Genomic DNA, 19,406 nt, shown 5'->3' on the forward strand with positions numbered 1-19,406 from the left:
GTTCTACTGTAATTTTGAGGAACTTTGAGAAAAGTTGACCGAAAATTGCTATCATCCAACAACGTACGATCACTCAAAGCCTGACCTCACCCTTAGCGATTCAAACATGATCTCTTTTCGTGTTACCTCAAGTCCACACTTCGTGTGACAATCGATTGACGCTTATCTTAGAAAGGAGATTCCCAAGAAAACCTTAAATCAACTAAACTGACTCGCTCAGCGTCTCTAAAGTCACTCTACTCCGGAGACATTCCCTGTCAGAGAATCACTCTTTCCCTTACGATATCCTTTAGAAAGAAGGGTCGTGTCTTATGCCAGCTGATTACTCGTAGGCTAGAACTTAACCACGCCCACGGCGTATCTACGAACGAAATGCAGCTTTGCCATAGGATCGTGTGTATACGATTTGACTCAAATATCCTGGGCTGGAATAGGATCGTTCTACTTCGGCTCGCGAAGATCCATCTTTAAGTGTTAATTGATACACTCGCGTCTAGCTTTAGGGTATCCGGCACCCATCCTTTTTACTCTTCCGTAAACATCCCTTCCGTAAACAACCAGGCATCACTAATCGATCCTTTTGAGCCTTTGAGCATTTCCAACTTCAAGCGGTTTGAAGGCTTCACTTACTGAGCTATAGCAGACTCTCCTAATCCCTGCTTCATTGCGGCGAACGCTTCATGCTCCGCCGCAGCGTCCGCAATGGATTGGAGATAATCCCGGATGTTGTTCTTGAAGGTTGAATAGCAATCAGGTTCAGTGATGCTCTGCTTCAGCTTTGCTGCTCTCACGATACCTTGGACTTCTTGTTCCAAGTACAGGAAAAGCAATTTTGACCGTTGTACCGAGCTGCCGGCGTTGCCTAGGAAAGCAGCAATATCAAAGTTTTTGAGGAACTGATTCTGGGTTTAATGTGATCCCATTTGTTGGCAGCCTTAGTTCCTTCCATGCGGTCATTTGCGTCATGTGAAGTATGTACTCCAATTATCTTCAACAAAGGGTCGCTTAGAGCATCCACAGCAATCGCGAGCAAAGTGAAAATGCTCACGAGTTTCATCACTTTTATACCGCACCGGCGGTTAGTATATGAGTGAGCAAATTCGATAGATTCGCATGAAGTCGTCGATGAAACCGATTCTTCCGATGTCAGAGAGTCTTCACTTCACTCATGGTCGCTTTCATTACTACGTTCGCAATCAACAAGTGAAGACGGCCAACCCGTAGGTCAACCTCGTGTTTTCGGAAAGAAATATGCAGTTATTTTTCAGGAATCAAGGAAGGAGTCAATGGCCAAAAGAACCACAAGGAAAAACCCACACCTCACCGGGTGATGTCAAAGCGCGATGTCCTTACTGTGGTAGAAAGAGAATGTATAAGGTACGCTCGATAAAGCACTCTTTAACAAAAGTGGCGGAAGCATCAAACCAGCAGCTGTAATGCTTATAAATGCGACCGATGGAATGTGGAATCGCCTCTCACAAACAACGAAACCACTGATTTGACTGTTGGGATTACTTTTATGGATTTGACCAGTCACGGAGCTTCTGGAGTTGCGGTGAAATGGCACAAACCAACAGTACTTGGTGTAAAAACAGGACAATGGCGATGCCAAAAAAACTTCAAACAAAACCACGATGACTTCAACTGTTTTGCCTAGAAAAATGTAAATGGAAGCCTATAAAAGTGTAAATGAATCAACTAAACCTAAAGGGGGCCCACGATGATATTGCCACACTATGAAATTGCTGTAACTTTTTAACCGTTGGGTAGAATTTAATGAAAACTTGGGTGGATTTATTTCATAGTGCATTGTTTACATCCTGTGGGTTTTAAAATCCTGTGCTCAAAACACGCGGAAATGGAGTCGAAAGAATAGCTCGTGGGTGATAAAATCTTGCGCATTCATCATGAGAACAAGGATCTTTCGCATCGTTCACTCGCTAAAACGTTGGGAATCGCGAATTCCACGGTGTCGCGAGTGATCAAGTGATTCGAGAAACGATTGACCACCGATCGGAAGCCCAGAAGTGAAGGAAAAAGTATTCCGTACAACATCAAAAATCACAATCGCGTAGTTGGGGCCTTCAATCGAAACCCGAACGCCTTCGTTTGTGATGTGGTTAAGAATCTGCACCTAAGTCGAAGTTTTGTTCACAAGGTCAAAACTAAGGCTGGGCTTCGAACGTTCAAGGTACAACAGGACCCTAATCGCGACGAGAAGCAGAAAAAGTCCGCCAAAACCCGTGCCTGGAAGTGGTACCTCAACATGCTGACGAAAGTTGAATGCTGCATCATGAACTGTTTTTCACGGCCAAGGATAAGTTCAGCGTTCCGGAGAAGAACTCAGAAGATGTCCAAATTTGCGAATAAATTCCTGGTTTGGCAAGCCATCTGCACGTGCGGGAAGCGGAGTGGCCCTTTCGTGACACAGGACACGATGAACGCACAGGTGCACATGAAGGAGTGCCTCCAAAAGCGGCTGCTTCCTCTCCTGAAGGCCCACAACGTCCCAACAATCTTCTGGCCGGATTTGGCCTCATGCCACCACTCCAAGGACGTGCTGAAGAGGTATGCGGACAATAAGGTCAATTTCATGCCGAAAATGTTCAACCCTCCCAACACTCCGGAACTCAGCCGGCAGTACTGGGCGATTATGAAGCAGCACCTTATTATACGACTTAAGGTAGTGAAGACAATCGAGGAACTGAAGAAAGTATGGGTTTACATGAAACAATTGGTTGATTCACAAGTTGTGCATAATTTTGTGACCGGGGTTAAGGCCAAGGTGCGGGCATTTGCGTATGGACTGTAAATAAAATACGAGTAAAATGGTAAAATAAAGTTTAAGTTATTTTTCAATCCTTGAAAATTTTATGGCAATCGGATGAAAACTCGAGTTTTGAGAATTAATTTTGTGTGTGGCAATTTCATCGTGGCCACCCTTTACTAGGTAAAGTGATAATTATCTGTGGTGATAATATCCGTAGAATTTTAAGATCATAATTAGGACGTGTATCATTTCAGCCTAACTGAGAGTGGATATCTAGGTACAGAAATGTAAATTTTCAGTATACTGGAAATTCCACCCATAACGACTACGGAATAGCTAATCCGTTATTCTGACAGTTGTCATGAGTTACCTCTCCAAAAATCCGATTTTTCAATCGTCATGAGTTACCTCTACGAAAATCCGAATCTTCAACTCAAACGTCAAATCCGTATAGTTATACGGGTTATACGGCGCTTTGTGGCCTGGGAACTGGATCTCAAACGAGGAACTACATCGCCGGTGTCATCAAAAGGCGCTAGAAATCGAGATTCGGGAACGTAAGTGGAGATTGATTGGGCACACGCTGCGAAAAGATGAGATCGAGTTTTGCAGAGAGGCGCTCGAATGGAATCCAGAAGGACATCGAAGAAGAGGCAGACTCAGACGGATGTACGTCTTTCTTTGTCGATGGCCGGGAATCCGAAGGCCCCCTTAATAAGTCTGTGACAAACAGCTTGGGACAAGAGAGCTGTCGAGAAGAACTCGTACAAAGAGCTGTTACAATAACAATAACTTAAGCCAAGGAATCAACTGCTAGGAGCACCTCTAAGAGGGATCGCGATTCTTCGTAATATGTCAACAAACTGACGAAGGAAAGGTCTGGTAGCGACTACGAGGATGCCGAAAAACAAGGACTGGAGGCTGCCTTATATTTCTAAGAAGAAAGATGAATTCAAAATGACCATTCTCATCGAGCACGAAAGGGTGATTTCAGAGCGTATTGCCTCATTGTGAAAGCAAGAGAAGGCACAACGCACGCAAAAGTATTCTAGAAGCTGCGCGAAAGCCTCACCAAAACAAGACGTTCCTACAGGAGCTCGATAAAGCACTCATCAGCTTAAGTAGTTGGAGCAGCGAGCCTATAAGGTTTGGTTAAGGCTGTAAGGCCTAAAAAGGCCAACGGCACCACGAACAACGGCAACATTGCTTCAATTGTTGGGACTTGTGAGTATGTGAGCACCCCTCGTTAGAAAGTAGCTCAATAATAAAGTAGCTCAATAAGTACTGACAACGTTCTAATTAATATATTCTGGCAACACGTCATACCATTCCACGAGAGCTCACTCATCGTTGCGTCGCCCTCTTTCGATTGCTGGCAGGCCTACAGGTAAGACGTGCTCCTGATGTGCTGGATGATTCCCGTCGGAAGTCCAGTGCCCACATTTTGGCGATCAATGCCAGGAGATTGTTTTTTTAATTGATAACCTGGTGAAGATTCAAACAATAAAAAAATAAAATAGTAGACGCTTGAATCACTCAGCAAGGAAGGGAATTAAAAAAGTGTTTTGTTTCCTTTGACACGTGGTGGAAAAAAATGGCGCCGAAAAGAATCGAGTGAAAAAAAAAACGATTTGCTGGAAACTAAAGAGAACAAAGCGGACTAACCTTGGAGGCTCAAGAATATGTTACATCAGTGAGATACTTGCGGACTATTTTTTTTTATCAAGTGATATCGCAGTGAGAACGATTTGGATTGTTTCCACTCGTTATTAACCGCGGAGGTTTTCTAAAAAGTGATTGACAATTTGATGGATCAGGTTAATCGTATTCGAAGTGAACTGTTTTCACCTATGTACATGTTAACCGAGGAGGATAGAAAAAATCTTGAGTTGATTCAAGTTTCATTAAAAATAAGCAATAGAAGTGAACCGTTTTCACTCTTTCGGCAACAATTTCAAAATGAGAACGACATGAACCGTTTCCATTCGTTAATAAACCACGGAGGTTTTCTGAAAAGTTTTTGACGATTCAGGTAAATCGTGTTTGAAGTGAACTGTCTTCACCTTCATATTAACCACAGAGGTTAAAGAAAATCTTGAGCTGATTCATGTTTTATTTTGAGCCAGAAATCAAAGTGCAAAAGAGGTAGACCGTTTTTCCCTCCTACGGCAATATGATGAAGCTCTGTTACGCACCGGAATGAAATAAAAATATATGAGGAAACCGTAAAAATATATGAGGAAACCCAATATTTGAAGAACTTTAGAAAAATGTGCTTTTGAGAAATACGCAAAAATTTTCAACATTGTAATGTTTTGTTGGTGCTTTCAGGCTACGATTGCGAGAGTTTACCAAAGAGAATACAGTTTTAACTACCAGCTTCAAAATGGAGGATAAAGGAAAATATGTGCGAATTGCTAATGACTCAAACAGTGAACAACAGGAACCACATGGCTTCGTTTTCGGTGCATTTCCGGATGAAGAAAGCGAGCATAACAATGCCCGTGACCAACAGGATGAAGAAAGTGGAGACTGTATGACTTCCGATGAATCGGATTCATCAATATCGTTGTGCGAATCCAGCGAAGCCGAGGATAACAATGGTCCGGAACCTTCCGAGAAAAATGACACATCGCCGAAGATAGACGGGAAGAAATCGTCCGAAATTGTCGAAGAGCTGGATCGCATGCTGAAAGTGATTGAGGATTTGACCAATAAGCTGAACGAATATGAAAGCCCCGTGTTGTTTCTCGCCCCATAGTCGAAGAAAATTGGAGTGTCCCGCAGAATTCTAGTGACCGTGTTGAAGGTGCCCAAGTTGCCGTGAGATGGGACCACATCAAGCCATTTCCCTCCGGCATTCCGGCCAATAAAATGTGGGAGGAGTGGAATCGCTTCATAGAAAATTTCGATAATCCAGCTTCGTTGGGGAATGCCGTTAGCTCAGCCCAAACATCAACTTCATAGTCCAATCAGCAACGAGGGAGGAAGCATACGAAGCCGAAACGAATCAACCCAGTGGTTCCGACATTGCCGTCGTCCAGCGAGGAAATTGGAACCGGCCGTCCGAGCTGTACCGGAAGCGTGACCGAGATAGCACTCGGAACAGCCAATTTCAGCCGAAGCGATTCCGTGGCCCTGATCGCCGGGTCTAAGAACGCCGTGGTCGTTGTCACCTATGCAACCGTCCCGCACACAGAAGTGAAACTACTTGCCCAGCTCTAGGAAAAACCTGTAATGGGTGTGGTGAACGCGGACATTTCGTTGCAAAGTGTCCGAAGCGACGGGTTAAAAACGTACAACGTAATGCGGATCGAGCCACCCCACCTGGTTGGACCGACGATGAAGAAGAAAACAAAAAGGTATTAAAGAAATAATATGTACTTTTTTTTTTAAATCAAAAATTGGTTTTGTTATTTTCAGTGTTAAATTAAAAAGTTTGTTTTGAGAGTAAAACAACACGTTGTTTCCCCTGAGCGATGTTTTAGTAGACTGTTCCGTTGGATCTTCGAGCCAAGTGACATTTTTGATTGATTCTGGAGCCGATGTGGAGGTCATCGGCGGTTCGGACTGGAAGCTTCTAAAGCACGAATTTCATCAAGGCCGCGCTAAGGCTCCGATAGAGCCTTCAAATAATGATTTGCACCCTTATGGTTCCAAACACTCGATAACAATCAACGCTGCGTTCAGGGCAGAAATCTGTGCGCAAGGATCAGCTACACTACCTTTAGAAGCATTATTTCATGTAGCCAACGAAGGCCGACGTTCATTACTTGGTCGATCTTCATCGAGTGATATGGGTTTGCTTCATATTAGATTAGCTTTCAATAACTTCGAAAATTCCTTTGAAAAACAGTATTTCCTGTTATGCCGGGAATCAAGATAAAGTTCAGCGTTAACAAAAGTGTTGCGCCTGTTAAAAACGCTTATTATATTATCCCTGCGGCATTTAGAGAAGGTGCGCGCAACAGAATACATGAAATGGAATCACGTGGTATCATAGAGCGAGTCACAAAGGCGCCAGACTGGATCAGCGGCATGTCAGCCGTTGCCAAGGGCAAAGACGACTTCCGGTTGGTCGTCAATATGCGAGGGCCTAACAAGGCGATCAACCGGGAATATTACTGGCTACCACTATTGGAAGAGATGAAGATTAAGGATGTATCGTTTCACCAGATTAATGTTCGGAGTGAACTGTGCGCCTGAGATATTCCAGCATGAAATGGAGGGTGTCTTGTATTTTGTAGTATTTTCATTTGAAACAGCATTAGGTTTTATGGAGCCAAAATAGTTTTTACTTACAATTGTGTGCTTAAATCTAGTTCATCAATTTTAGGTGCGAATCCTTGGAGGTGTAAATAGCAATTCAGACTAGATCCTTGCTGTGGAGCCCTGGGTATAAACCTCGGGAACTGACTAGATTGCTGGCTAATTAGATTCTGGAAGGTCAGTTGTGTGAGCGATTGCTAAACATCGTTAGTTGAGTTTGGCTCCCATTCACTCTCCGTATGGAGGGACAGCATCAGATGAAGTGTTCCGTTTTGAAACTTGCATCAAAATTCAAAATATCACGCATCGAAGAACCCCTCGCAAGCCTTTGCTTGTGATGATTCATTCGTCGCTTGTGCAAGAGGAAAGATCGCGCAAGGAAAGTGGCCACCGGATCGTTTGTTTCGGATTTTTTTTCTTCGTTCTGTGTTGTGTGACCGGGTTTAAATCGTTGTGCGTATTTACACGAAATTATTATTCCCTGTTGCCAAACTCCGTACTGCGGCCTTGTTTGCGCGCCGATGCGATGTGTGTACATTTGCCATTCAGGCGGCTGAGTATTATTATTACTCTTGTTGTTGTTGCTGATGGTATGTTTCCTGCCGCCGTCGACAGATATCTTCTTCTCCAGTTGTCAGAAAGCGATTGCCGAAGGAAGGAGGATCGAGCGGGACCCCCGGAACCCCCCCTGATTCGACCGCACAAAAGACGAAGCTGCCATCGACACAATCGCTGAAAATGAAGCTCAAGATAAACGAAACGAAACGACAACAAACGCGATAATGTTTTGATGCCACCAACTTCTTACCCGCCCTACGCCTCGAGGAAGTTCTCTTAAGGAATCTTAAGCAAGGAGTTCCTCCCGCTGAAGTCTACCTCCCCCCCCTGATTCCTTCCCGAGGACGAGGAGTGGCTGTTCGATCGGTCCACTAGAGGGCTAAATGGTTTTCGAAACATGTTTGCTTTGACGTTTTGCCTGCATTTGAAAGTGAGCCGCGTGAAAACATGACGACAGGACGAGGATCTCGGTAGGCGGTGGGCCGGGTGGAATATTGTGTCATTTTTTCGGGGTCTCTCTATCTTGCTGGCGATAACATGTTGCTTCCCGGGTTGCTTGGATTTGGTCCCCGTTTCCCATCTCGTCTTCAGCCTACCAATTTCGGGATGATCCGACAAAAAACGAAAATCGAACAAGCCGGAATTATGATTTATGCTGGCCCAGGGTCTAATTTATTGGATAATTTCCACGCGGAGAATTTTATCTGGACCCAGAGATTTGTCGCAGCTTGCGTTTTTCGTGTTCCGCTTTTAGGTTGTTGTTGTTGTCGTTGTTTGATCCAAGGTACAAATTTTGCGTCTAGACGGTGGTTGTCACCATTATTCAGTCAGGTGGGAATGCGATGTTCGCCCTTTTCAAATTTGGAACGCGTCCTCCTGTGGTGAAATATTTTTATGGGCACAATTTTGGGGCTTCATCTAGAAAGGAAGCGCATAACTTAGGCAGGGAGAGAGATAAAATCCAATCAACATCCGCAGAAGGTAAACGCAAAGCTTACTTGGATATTTTTGATGTCTGAAGATTGGCTTTAGAAGGCAGCCAGCACACAACTCATTGAAAACTTATTGACATTAATCGCATTCTTAATTATTTACTTACTTACTTACTTACTTAAGTTACTTTCTTACTTACTTACTTACTTACTTACTTACTTACTTACTTACTTACTTACTTACTTACTTACTTACTTACTTACTTACTTACTTACTTAATTACTTACTTACTTACTTACTTACTTACTTACTTACTTACTTACTTACTTACTTACTTACTTACTTACTTACATACTTACTTACTTACTAACTTACTTACTTACTTACTTACTTACTTACTTACTTACTTACTTACTTACTTACTTACTTACTTACTTACTTACTTACTTACTTACTTACTTACTTACTTACTTACTTACTTACTTACTTACTTACTTACATACTTACTTACTTACTTACTTACTTACTTACTTACTTACTTACATACATACTTACTTACTTTCTTAATTATTTACTTACTTACTTACTTACTTACTTACTTACTTACTTACTTACTTACTTACTTACTTACTTACTTAAAATAAACTTTTCTATGAGAACCGACGATATTCTTTCTTCATCCTAGCTGTTCAAAACGATTGATTCCATGGGAGTCTCCTTAAGAAGCCCACTGTAAGGTTCTTCCAAGGAAAATAACTCCTTCAAGTTCCGATTTTCCCCAGCTGACACACAGCAACTGCAATCAGAGATAATCGAAACAGGAACTGCAATTTAAAAACTGCTTATTTATTTACGGCACCACCACATGTTCAGAACTGTAAATTGTCGTTCTGTGTCGCCTGTCGGTGATTGTAGTTGGGTTGGTTCGAGGAAAAAGTCGATGCCAAAACCGGAAGAAAGGTGGAAGCAGGACAGGAGCTCAACTGAAACTTGCTCGTTACCGATCTAACAAAACAATTGCAACAATGAAAGAAGACGACGACGACGACGGCGAACGTGGGATATAATTTATGCATGCAAAGTGAGGAGGACGTCCTTTTTCATTTGCCAACCGATGCGAAAAACAACAGGACCGTGTTTTGTTGTCGTCGTCATTTTCGTCGTCCCCAAAACAACAACAGCGAACAAGTAACGACCCCAACATGGTGGCATCGCGATGTGAAAAAGGTGCATGTCCTAGGCCCTGCTGAATCCTGGGGATGACACACCCCATGTGGGAAAAGTTGCACGGGGGGTCGGAGGAGATTCGGAAAAACAACTTTCTGGGTACAGCTAAATTTATGACAAGCCACCAAAAGTCGTAAGGTGCAGCGGCAGCAGCAGAAAACAAGTATGGTGGTGGCAGCAGCAAATTTTGAACCCTTTATCCAGTCTCGCGCGCGAATCCTTGCCTTGGGAAGGTGGGGTTGTATGTACCTACATTTTACATGGAAGGTCCTCTGCGAACATATGAAGAAGAGAGGAAGAAAACTGTCATGTGTCATGGTAGAGCTGGCAGTGAAAAAAGAAAAAAAAAGGAACACAGAATTGTAACAAAAAAGTTACTTATTGCATTTACATTTAAACAGCTGCTTAAGTTGGGTTCAGGATAGGGTTGACGAAAAGACAAAAAACAACAAAAATACACAAAAATAACACAAAATTGACACAATGAAGACAAAAATGACAAAAATGACAAAAATGACAAAAATGACAAAAATGACAAAAATGACAAAAATGACAAAAATGACAAAAATGACAAAAATGACAAAAATGACAAAAATGACAAAAATGACAAAAATGACAAAAATGACAAAAATGACAAAAATGACAAAAATGACAAAAATGACAAAAATGACAAAAATGACAAAAATGACAAAAATGACAAAAATGACAAAAATGACAAAAATGACAAAAATGACAAAAATGACAAAAATGACAAAAATGACAAAAATGACAAAAATGACAAAAATGACAAAAATGACAAAAATGACAAAAATGACAAAAATGACAAAAATGACAAAAATGACAAAAATGACAAAAATGACAAAAATGACAAAAATGACAAAAATGACAAAAATGACAAAAATGACAAAAATGACAAAAATGACAAAAATGACAAAAATGACAAAAATGACAAAAATGACAAAAATGACAAAAATGACAAAAATGACAAAAATGACAAAAATGACAAAAATGACAAAAATGACAAAAATGACAAAAATGACAAAAATGACAAAAATGACAAAAATGACAAAAATGACAAAAATGACAAAAATGACAAAAATGACAAAAATGACAAAAATGACAAAAATGACAAAAATGACAAAAATGACAAAAATGACAAAAATGACAAAAATGACAAAAATGACAAAAATGACAAAAATGACAAAAATTACAAAAATGACGAAAATGACAAAAATGACAAAAATGACAAAAATGACAAAAATGACAAAAATGACAAAAATGACAAAAATGACAAAAATGACAAAAATGACAAAAATGACAAAAATGACAAAAATGACAAAAATGACAAAAATGACAAAAATGACAAAAATGACAAAAATGACAAAAATGACAAAAATGACAAAAATGACAAAAATGACAAAAATGACAAAAATGACAAAAATGACAAAAATGACAAAAATGACAAAAATGACAAAAATGACAAAAATGACAAAAATGACAAAAATGACAAAAATGACAAAAATGACAAAAATGACAAAAATGACAAAAATGACAAAAATGACAAAAATGACAAAAATGACAAAAATGACAAAAATGACAAAAATGACAAAAATGACAAAAATGACAAAAATGACAAAAATGACAAAAATGACAAAAATGACAAAAATGACAAAAATGACAAAAATGACAAAAATGACAAAAATCACAAAAAACACAAAAATCACAAAAATGACAAAAATCACAAAAATGACAAAAATGATAAAAAGGACAAAAATGACAAAAATGACACAAATGACAAAAATGACAAAAATGACAAAAATAACAAAAATGACACAAAAATGACACAAAAATGACAAAATGACAAAAATGACAAAAATGACAAAAATGACAAAGATTACAAAAATGACAAAAATGACAAAAATGACAAAAATGACAAAAATGACAAAAATGACAAAAATGACAAAAATGACAAAAATGACAAAAATGACAAAAATGACAAAAATGACAAAAATGACAAAAATGACAAAAATGACAAAAATGACAAAAATGACAAAAATGACAAAAATGACAAAAATGACAAAAATGACAAAAATGACAAAAATGACAAAAATGACAAAAATGACAAAAATGACAAAAATGACAAAAATGACAAAAATGACAAAAATGACAAAAATGACAAAAATGACAAAAATGACAAAAATGACAAAAATGACAAAAATGACAAAAATGACAAAAATGACAAAAATGACAAAAATGACAAAAATGACAAAAATGACAAAAATGACAAAAATGACAAAAATGACAAAAATGACAAAAATGACAAAAATGACAAAAATGACAAAAATGACAAAAATGACAAAAATGACAAAAATGACAAAAATGACAAAAATGACAAAAATGACAAAAATGACAAAAATTACAAAAATTTCAAAAATTACAAATCGCTAAAAGTTGCCAAATCAACCGTTACAAATGTAATTAAACTGTTTGGGGAACGTTTGTCGACAGCCAGGAAGCCTGGATCGGGTGGAAATCGAAGACCGGAAGCCGCTGAGCCAACAAAGAGAGTTGCCGGTAATTTCAAGCAAAACCATAACCTCACTCTCCGAGATGTCGCAAATAAGCTGGGTGTATCGTCTAAAACCGTGCATCGAGCCAAAAAACGAGCCGGACTATCGACTTACAAGAAGGTAGTGACTCCAAATCGCGATGATAAACAAAATACGATGGCCAAAGCGCGATCCCGGAGGCTGTACACGACGATGCTGACGAAGTTTGACTGCGTGGTAATGGACGACGAAACCTACGTCAAAGCCGACTACAAGCAACTTCCGGGACAGGAGTTTTATACGGCAAAAGGAAGGGGAAAGATAGCAGATATTTACAAGCACATGAAACTGTCAAAGTTCGCGAAGAAATATCTGGTTTGGCAAGCCATCTGTACCTGTGGCTTGAAAAGCAGCTATGAAAGCTTCCGGGACTGCCAACCAAGAAATTCACGTGAAAGAGTGTTTGAATAAACGTCTGCTGCCTTTCCTGAAGAAACACGGTTGTTCCGTACTGTTTTGGCCGGATTTGGCATCTTACCATAACGGTAAAAAGGCCATGGAGTGGTACGTCGCCAACAACGTGCAGGTGGTTCCCAAGGACAAGAACCCTCCCAACACGCCAGAGCTCCGCCCAATTAAGAAATACTGGGCTATTGTCAAGCGGAACCTAAAGAAGACCTAAGACACTGCTAAGGACGAGCAGCAGTTCAAGGCAAACTGGCTTTCTGCGGCGAAGAAGGTGGACAAGGTGGCTGTACAAAATCTGATGGCAGGGATCAAGCGTAAGGCCCGACAATTCGGATTTGGAAAAGCGGAAGCCTAACTGAATATTTTTCCTGAATTTTATACTAATTACACTTTAAAAAGAAATTTAAATTGATTTAAAAAAAAAAAGATTTCACCGATTTACACACGTTTTCCCTTGACCAAATTTTGACCGTATCACCCTTTAGTCGAATTTCTATATCATGAGATTCCAGGATTTTTCCAGGACGATTCTAAGCCAGTCCAGGCGTTTCTTTTAAGTAAAATGCGGTCCGACCGATTTCCAGTTTTCCTGGTCTTGATTATTCTGAAATTATTATTTTACTGTCGTTTGGTAACCCTATCCCCAAGTCCGAAATGGATGAGAAAAAAGGTCCTTTTTGTGTCGTCGTCGTCGTCATCGTGGTTGTCCTTATGTACTCACTGTGGTGGGACAGAACCATTTGCATTCGGGGTTGCAACATGGTTTAGCGTTGCTGTTGCTGCTGTCTTTCTGTCCTGTTTTTTTTTTTTTGTTTTGGTGCCGCGCAAAAGTGCATTTTAATAGAAGGAGCTGAAAGAGATCCCAGCGAGGACGACGACGACCAGCAAGCAGCAAACAGCACGATGGCATGGCGGCGTTTGGCACGAGCGAAGTCTAATTTCGGTTGCATAATTTATATGTAAGGTTCCGCCAAACCACCCGTTTACAGGACTCAGGAGGACACAGAACCCAGGACAGGAGATGACGACGACGATGACGATGATGACGGCGACGACCGACGACGAACGGCGGAAACGTTTTGTTATAGCCGGCAAAAAGGAGACGCCCTCTTTTCGAATTTTAATAATATAAAGTTGCCCTGCAGGAAAACGGACTTAAACCGGAACCAGCGAGCGACTAAATGCAGAGGAAAAACTCGGGGCTATGCTGTGTAGTATGACAAATGGCCGTATGCAAAATTGCATTGCTGATGAATTAATAAGATTGAGAAATTTTATGCACTGCAGGTGCTGGGGATGATCGTCGTCCCCGCGTTCGGAAAGGTTAGAATAATTGAGGTGCGGGATCATTTTCCCGGAATGGGAAATTATAACTCGGAACAGCATTTGTTTCACAAGGACAGAGAAAACTAGCTTAAAAGGTTGAAATAAATCATTACTTGTTATTATTTGGAATGTTATAGAAAAACCTTCCTAAACCATTCTTGGCAATTTCCACAATCTCGAAAATTTGACAACCTAGAATTTTACAATTTTGACCATTTTGATAATTTTGTAAATTTTTATAATTTTGAGAATTTTGACTTTTGAAAATTTTAACAATTTTGAAAATACAGACAATTGTTTAAAATATTGACTATTTCGACAATTTGGACAGAACATTAAGACAATTTTGACAATTTTGGACATTTTTTTAACAAAACTAAGTGATAATAATTTAAATAAATGAATGGAATCTACCAAAGCCATAAAAACTACATACAAAAGTAAAATTCTAGGCTATTTTGAAAAACACGGTCCGAACAGTAGGAATAGTTTTCTAAAATGTCTAGGATTTGAAAAATATGTGAATCACAGTTAGTGAGAGAGATGACACCAGTGATGCGCAAAATTTGTTTTCTTAGTTCTTGTTGTTTGGGAGCAATCTCATAAACCACTTGAAAGATTGCCACCATATTTTGCAGATGTTAACATAAAACAACTTATAAATTTTATAAGATTCCGTCCACCCAATCAATAGTTATTTACAAAACAAAATTGTGCATATTTTTCGGAGTGCAGGCCCCAAAAACATTACAATACAACTTACTAAACCGTAAAACTTTCGGTTAGTTTCTCCTAACAAATGGTAGCCAGGAAGTCGATATTTTTTACCGAAATAAATGAATTTTTGAAGGATTTGCTTCTTCTAGAGAATTTCTAGGATTTTATTACAATAAAACATGTTTGGACTTAAACTTTAATGTTCAAGGTCACATTTTTATTTTATTCTTATTTACCTCAAATCGACATCAAATTTGGTGAAAGTCCACCCGGGCGTCGATAACGGGATGATATGGGATTCAGAACTTTAAGTTTCAAAAAAAAATTGCCATTTGGAATTGAATTCCAACTTTCAATCCGTTCGAGCCAATTTTATTTCCGACGTTTATCAAATTTTTTACAGTTTTTAATGTTTTTCACCGATCTAAAATTAATTAATTAAAAATAAAAAAAATCCAAATTAAAAATAAAAGAAAAAGAAAAAAAATCAAAACAACAAAAAAAAAATGAATAAATAAAAAAAATATTTAAAAAAAATAAAAAATTAAAAAAAATTAAAATAAATTTGAAAAAAACTTAAAAAAAATTTAAAAAATTTAAAAATTTTTTTTCTAAAATTTATAAAACGTAAAAAATTTAAAAATAAGATTAAAAAAAATTTAAAAAAATTTAAAAAAATTTAAAAAAATTATAAAAAAAAAACAAAAAAAAATTAATAAAAAAAATAAAAAAAAATTAAAAATTATTGATATATCTGTAGTGTTCCAGCAATATAAATTTATGTTTGTTATTCCACTTTTAACGAATGCTGTTCAATGCAAATGACCTTCATTTACAAAGACATTTAAGAATTTTAAATATCAGCTTCAGTTTCAACTTTCGGAATACCCCTTCTGGTCTTTTCAACATATTGAATCGTTTTAAAGATGAATTTCTTAAAAGTTCGACGTTTGGAGGGGATATTGTTTTGAACACTTTCAAAGTACACTTAAAATTTCTCATAAAATATTTGCTTCCAGTTGAATATGAGTTTTAAAGTCTCACTTTTCAAAAAAGAAGCGGACCAAAAGTCTCTTTTATGCAGCCATGTAACACAAAAACACTTTTCATGTTAAGTACGTACTTGAATTGGTATGTAAGCAAAAAATACGATGTTTTTTTCAGAATTATTTAAAAAAAAAGCTCCCATTTTCATTTCTAAATTCGTTTCTGTTGTGTATTTGGGCTGAAGTAACAATTTTTAGAAGAAAACATAATTTTATATTTTTTTTGGAACAGAGAAAAGTTGAACGTTTGGACATGATCTAGTGTTACTTGAATGAAAATTCTTTCGAAAAATGAATTCCTTCACTTTTGGTCAATAAAAATCAGTTTATTTCACTGATACCTTTCACTTATGAACACGTCAGTCCTATCTTATCTAATTTAAAGAAAAGGCTCTTGATCAGTTCATGTGTCGGATCAAATTTTTTTATCTTCTTTTTCAGTTAAGTACATTTTTACATGATCAACAAAATGTTTCCGATCTACCTATGTAGACAGCTTATTCATATTTCTGTTATCAAAAATCAAAAAATAACCTTGGGTTAAAAAATTTCATGTAAATTCTTTAAATTCAGTGTTTTTTTTTCAATTGTTCGCAAAGTGTCAAACCATTATTTAATTAGCATCAGAACTAAATTTATATTTTTTATTTCCACGTGCTGTGTACAATTAGGCAAGAAAAGCACATCTAGGTTGCATATCGCCCCCACGTTCATAAGAAATATACATACTTGGTTGAGAAACAGTCGCCTAATTGTTCATTTTTTCCAGCGATCAACGAACAGCTTTGGTTACTATCCACTTGCGACGACATTTGCTTGACCATAGAGACGAAAAACAAACCCTTCAAAGAAAAGAAAATCTCTAAAAATGGATGCCATGACTTTTCAATTTCAGATTTTGGCAAAAAAAATGTATATGTTTAATTCGATCGGCAAAATGTCAATCTGGATAACATCTAGGTGTCATTCATAATCATGTGCTGTACAAATGAGCTAGGAATCAAGTAGAAAAAAAATCACATCAAGGCTTCATATCGCCACCACGTGCATTGAAAAATGCTTGGTTGAGAAATACGTGCCAAAATATTCCCACTGATCAGTATGCTATGCCATGGTTACTATCCTCTCGCGACGTATGTTTGCGACGCCTCGACCATGGAGACGAAAAACAAACCGCCCAAAGGAAAAAAAAAACCTCGAGAAAATGGATGTCATGACTTTAATTTGTTTCGAAAAATTACATGTTTTGTATGGAAGCCCCCTCTTCCTTAAGTCGGAGCGATTTGTAACTATCATAGAAACCATCTCCGGCATCAAAAACCTTTAGATGCCAAGTTTCACGATGATCGGTTCAGTAGTTTCCGAGTCTATAGGTAACAGACAGACAGACAAACATTCATTTTTATATATATAGAAAATGCATGACAGTATGCAAGTTTTTGACAATCAAATGAACGATCTTCGGTAAGTTCTTAACTTACAATTAACGAAGTTCGGTAGAAAAAAACGTCATATTCATAAATCACCGAAATTTTTCGAATTACAAGACTTGTTTGGTAAAATAAATTACCGAACTCGGCGATTTTCGTTTACTGTGGATGACGACATCCTCGCAAAAAAAAATTTCCCATACCGGGAATCGAACCCGGGCCTTCTGGGTGAAAGCCAGATATCCTAGCCACTAGACCATATGGGAAGATACGATTGTCGTTGAGATTGACAAAGCGAAGAAATATTTTTGTTGTTCTCTTTGTAGATTATGGAGATATCAGAAATTATGAGTTTTTGTCTAGGCATTTTAAACAAAACTGTGCCTAGCAATTTTAATTATTTATTATAAAAGGTTCGATTAATTAAAATTTACTGTTCGTTATGATTAACGTTCTAATCATGGCTCCAAACATGTGATAAAAACAAGTGGCTTTTCCAATTCAGCTGTAGGATAAAATCTGTAATAACACAAAAAAATTATATATCGTTAACCTAGAGAAAAAAGTCCTACATAAAAAATGGAAAAGGAAAGGAAAAAAAAGGAAAATGAAAAATTTGAATTGAGGAGAACAAAGAATCACTCTATCCCTTCAAGTGCATAAGAACTAAGAACTTATCCATAGACTATGAAAAAGGTTAAAATTTGATTATTTTCAGACTGTTGAGATTATATTTATTGTGTTGATTCTAGTTATGTTACGCGCCAACTGACGTTGCCTATTTGCAGAAGAAAGAGCAGTTTTACAGTCAACTGAACAGCATGGTGGAGAGAATTCCGAAGGGTGACATTCAAATCCATTTGGGCGACTTCAACGCAAAGATTGGCTCCGACAATCAAGACCTTGAGCGCATCATGGGGCGCCATGGCCTAGGACAGATTAGCGAAAACGGAGAGCTGTTTGTAGAATTTTGTGGCAACAACAATATGGTGATCGGTGGATCGCTCTTCCCCCATCGACCAACACATAAGGTCACTTGGGTATCCCGAGATGGCCGAACAGAAAATCAAATTGACCACATCTGCATCAGCCGAAAATGGAGAAGGAGCCTTCTTGATGTCCGCAACAGTGCTGCAATTTTCTGAAAGCCCAAAATGAGAATGACTTTGAATTTCTATCAGTGTAGAAAGCTCAAGCTGACATGAATGGAGCCGAGACGTCAACAAATTCAAAAGCTTCTGATCGGCTCAGTCATTCTCATGCTCTCGTCAAGCTTTGTCGATATAGCTGTCAGTCAGTTGAAAGCTCATTCGTGAACCAGAACAAGCTTGTTTCGCTCGGCTGCTACGATAGCGATTTTCGCTCTTTGTATTCGATCAGTGAATGCAGCTTCAGCATACAATCAGTGTCAGCAAAAGTTGCTGATAATTTCGGTAGACATTTGTTTTTGCCATTTTTGCAATTGGAATTTGAAATGAAAACACAATTTGTAAACTGCTATGACTAAACGATTTTTCAGATGAGGGACGGGTGGCTTCGTAGGTTAGAAATTTCTTACTTATGTAGAATTTACTAAAACTTTCTCAAGGGTAGTATTTTAGCGACAATGACTTGAATGACAAAATATATTGTCTATTTTTATGACGAATTATCTGCACATAGTGTTTGTTACTAAGGGAACATCCATAAATGACGTAGCATTTGGCGGGGAGGGGGGTGTTTGACTTTGTGTGACGATGTGTGACGAGAGGACTCCGCAACAAACGAAGCGCAGACATCGCATCTGACCATCACCTCGTCCTTGACGAGATACGACTGAGAGTTGCGCGTGTCCAACGGCGCGAGGAGAAAGTCGGGTGTCGATACGACGTCCGCCGGTTGGAGAATCCAGAGGTGAAAAGGGCATACGTTGAACGGCTAGAATCCCGAGCCTCAGAATTGCCGACAGACGGAACTGTCGAAGAACAGTGGTGTGGAATCAAGAATGCCTTTATCACGACGAGCCATGGTACTCTCGGTAAAGTTTGTGGACGAAGAAGTGAATTTATGTCGGATGAAACTTGGAGAATGGTCGATGATCGGAGAGAGGCGAAAGTCGGAATTGAGCAGGCAT

At 38.6% G+C, this 19,406-nt stretch overlaps 1 non-coding gene across 1 annotated transcript; it reads right to left on the minus strand.

Annotated features, from left to right (window-relative positions):
- Nucleotides 1-17,487: 17,487 nt before the first annotated feature.
- Trnae-uuc (transfer RNA glutamic acid (anticodon UUC)) lies at nucleotides 17,488-17,559 on the minus strand. Its single transcript has one exon. It is a non-coding gene; the product is annotated as a tRNA-Glu (tRNA).
- Nucleotides 17,560-19,406: the final 1,847 nt, after the last annotated feature.

The sequence above is a fragment of the Uranotaenia lowii genome, chromosome 3, assembly GCF_029784155.1.
Source record: "Uranotaenia lowii strain MFRU-FL chromosome 3, ASM2978415v1, whole genome shotgun sequence".
NCBI classification, from domain to species: Eukaryota; Metazoa; Arthropoda; class Insecta; order Diptera; family Culicidae; genus Uranotaenia; species Uranotaenia lowii.